The sequence below is a fragment of the Atheta coriaria genome, unplaced genomic scaffold, assembly GCF_025399875.1.
Source record: "Atheta coriaria isolate IRGN ID8LTWV9N9 unplaced genomic scaffold, Caltech_Dcor_3.1 hic_scaffold_4_pilon, whole genome shotgun sequence".
Taxonomy (NCBI): Eukaryota; Metazoa; Arthropoda; class Insecta; order Coleoptera; family Staphylinidae; genus Dalotia; species Dalotia coriaria.
In genome coordinates, this window is record NW_027045446.1 from 9,908,245 (window position 1) to 9,914,317 (window position 6,073).

At 32.9% G+C, this 6,073-nt stretch overlaps 2 long non-coding RNA genes across 7 annotated transcripts in view; both read left to right on the top strand.

Moving 5' to 3' along the window:
* Positions 1-22: 22 nt before the first annotated feature.
* On the top strand, positions 23-1,271 carry LOC135791367 (uncharacterized). Its single transcript, XR_010548023.1, has 3 exons — positions 23-358; positions 466-506; positions 968-1,271. It is a non-coding gene; the product is annotated as an uncharacterized lncRNA (long non-coding RNA).
* A 36-nt stretch (positions 1,272-1,307) lies between these two features.
* Positions 1,308-6,073, top strand: part of LOC135791366 (uncharacterized) — a 272,960-nt gene continuing 268,194 nt past the window's right edge. Inside the window, exons 1-10 of one of the 6 annotated variants that reach the window (XR_010548018.1) lie at positions 1,308-1,363; positions 1,470-1,520; positions 1,633-1,684; positions 1,796-1,848; positions 1,961-2,012; positions 2,102-2,175; positions 2,449-2,500; positions 2,613-2,664; positions 2,777-2,828; positions 2,941-2,992. This is a non-coding gene — a long non-coding RNA (uncharacterized lncRNA). The remainder of the gene's footprint in view (positions 1,364-1,469; positions 1,521-1,632; positions 1,685-1,795; positions 1,849-1,960; positions 2,013-2,101; positions 2,176-2,448; positions 2,501-2,612; positions 2,665-2,776; positions 2,829-2,940; positions 2,993-6,073) is intronic. The other 5 variants (XR_010548017.1, XR_010548020.1, XR_010548019.1 and 2 more) reach the window with 5 other exon arrangements.

The following is a 6,073-nucleotide window of genomic DNA, read 5'->3' on the forward strand; positions in this document are numbered from 1 at the left end:
CTATTGCAATTCGCAGACAAGGTCGCGTGCTCTCGACGCGCCGGCTTTGTGCACGTTTGCAGTCAGTGCCGTGCCGGTCGCTTGCCGTGATGTGTTTTGATCTACTCGTATTGTTTGTCCGAACTTCCGCTTTCAAAATTTGCATTATATTAGATCATCAATCGACTATTTAATTGTAAATACTATAGTAATGTTATATATTACTCGCGCGTTTATGGTACATTATTGTACAAACGTCGTAGGATATTTAATCGCGTTTCGTGTGCATACTTATTCAGGTTACAAGGTTAGGTGTCGGCCGGTAATTGATTCGGATGTAGGATGGCCTCCATGTACATTTATTCATCAGTATCCTTGCGTAAGTAACTTTTCATTCAACAACACATATTTTATGTTTTGTTTGATGTATAAAGAAATTATTCTTAAATCTTATGAAATGTTTCAACTTCTTTTATTTAATTACAGCACTTGTTGTGCGCTGGTGACTGATGCACACAATAACAATCGTAAGTATATATTTCAATCATATCTTTTATTCTAATTTACGCTGTTACCATTCATTGCATTATTACATATGTACTTCAAAACGATCACGAAAGCTTGCCTTTTATCCAATATTTCAATACTTGCAGTGGAAAACGGATCATATTTTGCGAACTGTTCGCCATATTTTTATTTTTTGTCGAATTCTGATAGATCTAGCTTTTTTATAATGCACCCCTTAACCCCCGCAAAATTCGGTTATAGCTGACTCAAAATGGCCGCCAAAGATGGCTCATTTTACATTTTCCAAAACATGCGGTGGAAATCGGGTCATATCTCGCAAACCTTTCGCGATATTTTTAGTGTTTCTTCGGATTATAATAAACTAAGAGTCCTTTTATAAAATGCACCCCAAACCCCGCAAAATTTGGCCGTAACTGCGTAATTGTCGTGTGTTTTCAAGGACTAATTTTTTTGTTTTAAGGATTTTGCACCTGAGTCTGACATCGAAGAAGGACCATTCTTGCAACACATTATGAATATTTAATTTCTTTATCATTTTCCTAAATAACTTTTCTGATTATCTATTAAATTGACCCCAAAATGCATTTTTATGTTTGAATGACTAACTTTTCGTTGATAGAAAGGATAAACCTTAAGGCTTTCACTAAAACTTTTACCACTCTACGACATGTTTCGCCACACTGTGGCATCATCAGGCAGATAAATATTATCATTTTCTTAATTTACTTTTGTGATTATCTCACAAATTAACCCCCAAAATTAAATTTTTATGTTCCAAGGACTAATTTTTAATGGTTTTAGGATTTTGCACCTGAGTCAGACATCATAGAAGGACCGTTCTTGCATCAAAGTGTAGGTATTAAATTTTTATCATTTCCCTGAATAACTTTTGTGATTATCTCACAAATTGACCCCAAAATTGCATTTTTATGTTCGAAGGACTAATTTTTGATGATTTTAAGGATTTTTCACCTGAGTCTGAGTTCGTAGAAGGACCATTCTCGCATCAAATTGTAAGTAATAAATTTCTTTATCATTCTCTTTATTTACTTTTGTGATTATTTCACAAATTGACTCCCAAAATTGCATTTTAATGCTCGCAGGACTAATTTTTGCTGGTTTTAGGAATTTTGCTCTTGAGTCTGACATCGTAGGAGGAACATTCTTGCATCAGAATGTAAGTATTAAAATTCTTTATCATTTTATTAATTAATTTTTGTGAATACCTTACAAATTGCCCCCAATATTGCATTTTTATGTTCGATGGACTAATTTTTGATGGTTTTAGGGATTTTGCACCTGAGTCTGAGATCGTAGAAAAACCCATTCTGGTATCAGATTGTAAGTAATTAATTCCTTTATCATTTTCCCAAATAACTTTTATGATTATCGAACAAATTGACCTCCAAAATTGCATTTTTATGTTCGAAGGACTAATTTTTGATGGTTTTAGGGATTTTGCACCTGAGTCTAACATTGTAGAAGGACCATTCTTGCATCAGAATGTAAGTATTAAAATTCTTTATCATTTTCCTAATTAACTTTTGAGATTATGTCATTAATTGACCCCAATATTGCCTTTATATGTTCGAAGGACTAATTTTTGATGGTTTTGGGGATTTTGCACCTGAGTCTGAGATCGTAGAAGGACCATTCTGGCATCAGATTGTAAGTAATTCATTCCTTTATCATTTTCCTAAATAACTTTTGTGATTATCGTACAAATTGACCCCAAAATTGCTTTTTATGTTCGATGGACTAATTTTTGCTTGTTTTAGGATTTTGCACCTGAGTCTGACATCGTAGAAGGACTATTCTTGTGTTAGATTGTAAGTAAATAATTCCTTTATCATTTCCGTAAATAACTTTAATGATTATCGTACAAATAGACCCCCAAAATTGCATTTTTATGTTCGAAGGACTAATTTTTGCTTGTTTTAGGGATTTTGCACCTGAGTCTGACATCGTAGAAGGACCATTATGGTATCAGATTGTAAGTAAATAATTCCTTTATCATTTTCTTAAATAACTTTTATGATTATCGTACAAATTGACCCCCAAAATTGCATTTTTATGTTCGTAGGACTAATTTTTGCTTGTTTTAGGGATTTTGCACCTGAGTCTGTCATCGTAGAAGGACCATTCTGGTGTCAGATTGTAAGTAATTCATTCCTTTATCATTTCCCTAAATAACTTTAATGATTATCGTACAAATTGATCCCCAAAATTGCATTATTATTTTCGAAGGACTAATTTTTGCTTGTTTTAGGGATTTTGCACCTGAGTCTGACATCGTAGAAGGACTATTCTTGTGTTAGATTGTAAGTAATTCATTCCTTTATCATTTTCCTAAATAACTTTTGTGATTATCGTACAAATTGATCCCCAAAATTGCATTTTTATGTTGGAAGGACTAATTTTTGCTTGTTTTAGGGATTTTGCACCTGAGTCTGACATCGTAGATGGACCATTCTTGCATCAGATTGTTATTATTAAATTTCATTATCTTTAATAACTTTTGTGATTATTACACAAATTGACTCCCAAAATGTATGCTTGTGTGTTTTCTTTAATAAAGAATATTTTTAAGTTTTCCTAATTATAATTATTTCTCTTATTTCTACCCAATCACATATTTAACGATTCCTTAAACCATTTATTTTGAAAAGTGCATGCTAGTGCCATCTATCAGTTAGAAACTACAACAACCGAAAGTTTTGAGCTTCGGTTCGTCGCCACCAGAGGCAGCACATTACTAGTTGCCGCAAAAACTTTATCAGCCTCCTCAACTTTCTGCGATCCTAATATTCAATCTTTATTTTGTCGACTCTGAGAGGCAAAATGACACAAAATTTGGACTCGAAACAGTCGAAACTCGACTTTTGGTATTCGGATCGCAGAAATGAGAGGAGGCAGATAAAGTTTCGGCGGTAACTAGTAGAAGCGGGAAAAATTAATGTTCAAAAATCTTCTTTCAGCAAGTCAGCTTCTGTATATTCGGAATTTTTAAATTCTGTGTTCGGCTTCTGTAAGCAAAAATTCTATATCGACTTTTATGTAATTACTTTCTTAACATTGATCGTTTAGGCCCTAATTGCATGTTTTTTTTTAATAAATTGTTTTTTACATGCCAATAGGGCCTTAATCTATAAGTGTGTTGCTGGTTTCCGATTCAGAATTTAATCTACTTTCAGAATCCGAAAACAGAATTTAAAAATTTCAATTATTACTGAACCTGCATTTGCTGAAAAAAGATTTCGTCATAAAAAAGGCAAAACATTTTTCTTTTTTAAGTCGAATGTTGTTTTCATTAAAATTGCAAATAGGGCCTAAACCGTTAATGCTAGCAACAAAATTTACTAAAATAATCGATGTAGAATTAAACTATCTATCAGTAGCCGAAAACAGAATTTCTAAATTCCAACTTTTAATTTTCAACATAAAAAAGAGAAATCTTTTGCCCTTTTATGGTAAATTTTATTTCACAAACCCGCAAAAGAGTAGAAAAAAAGAACCACATATCTCGACCTTGAAAACTCTAAATGCTATGGTAAACCTAATTAAAAACGATGAAAACAAAGTACCAAGGAAAATGATTTTATTATAAAGCGATTTTATGCTGAAAATTTAAATAATGGAATTCCAAATCTGCTCTCGACGATATAACCAATTTTATATCAATACCTGAAAACTTTTATTAGTACTTAATGGTTTAGCTCCCATTTAACCTTTTTTTGAGGAAAAAATTGAATATAAAACAAAACAAATTTAAAAATAATAATAATCTATGGGGAACTATTCATCCACCCTCTGCGTCCCTACACTACAGCACTGAGAACAGCAATATTTCACAAATTCCTCTAGACAAATTTTAATGAAATCTGAATTGAAACAAGTAAATAGAATTCTTTGAATATTATTAGGATCGCAGAAAGTGCAGTATATTTAACTCCTACAACTAGAATAGTGCAACAAGGTTACCCGTGGATAGACAACTAGTAATAACGAGACGAAACGGCATTTCCATAAATTGACTTTAAACTCTTCCATGACTTAGCGAAAAGTACTTCAAGCTTTAATAACCTATGATTAATTAAAGGAGGAATGACAAGTATGTCCTGGTTTGCACAAATAAAACACAAAAAATTATGGTTAAAATATAAAAACAACAATTTTGTCTTCACAAACGTGAACTACAAACCCCACCTCTCAATATATACAGCATTTGGAAAATGGTAGACAAATATTTCACACAATTATATAATGCCTTTACAAACCAACAAACAAACAAAAAATGAAATGAATAACAGCCTTGAATTATATTGTAAACGATTTAATCGTACTGAAACCAACAACACCACCAAAACTTAATCTTCACCTTCGGACTCCTATAACCTAGAAATTAAACCAACAAAACAAAAATTATGTACATTATAAATTGCAATATAACATTGCCCCGTATTTTAGTCTAGCTAATCCACCTCAACAATCCAAACTTCATCCCTCAAACGCACTCCACCCAGTAACTAATGGAACTTCCGAAGTTTGTCCCCAAGGACAATCCAGCCAATCCCCGGTATCACAACGCCTATCCAATTAACTGAAAATATTTTCAGTAAATGAAATATACATATACATAAATTAAATTCAATTTATTCCTTACAGGATCCATAAAGACCTCCCATTTAGAGCACCGTACGATATGGTAAAGGACTCTCATCCGCGCACCCGTGGTAAAGGTACAACGCTTGCAAAATGTTAATGCAGAACTCATCGGACTCCACATGGTACAGCGAATACTGTAAAACGTGCTAGTGTCAATCCTGTATAAGTACAAGTAAATATACATAAGCAATATGGCTATATAAATCCGCAACAAACTTCCTAACACAGAGAGAAGTAACTAAATTCTAACTAAAATAGTCCAAACTTATTAGTAATACCTGCGCTTCCGTGGAGTTGGCATCTTATAAAACCCATAGCACCGCCGCACGATACCGCGTATGCCTAAATATTATTAATTTCTAATACAAACTCGTAATATTTGAATTTTCTCTCGAAATAAATTTCAATGGCAGTGTGATTCAATGAATTCCGCATCAAAACATTCCAACTTATAATTCCCAAGTTACCATGTTCCACAAAAAAGCTAAAACGTGACACTTTTCAATCTTTTTGGCCTATTTTATTCAATCGCAAATATCTCGTAAACTCCAAAGAAATAAATTGCATCTGATCGCAGTGTCCTAACCATGGACTATTTTCTATCAGATAGAATAGTTAAAACGGAAATCTGGGGAAAGATAAAATTTTCTACCCTTAAAATTACGTAAAAGTTTATACTTTTTCGACGATTTTTGAAAATTCATAACCCAACCTATGCCCCAAACAAATTCCAAGGATGATATCAAAAATTTTGCATCAGATAAAACATAAAATAATTACATACTCTTAAAATCGAAAATCGCGACTAAAAGTGCTAAAAGTGATATTTTTGGCCCCACCTTGCCCATTTTATTCAAACGCAAATACCTGAGTAATAATGTAAACTGGTGAAATCCACGAA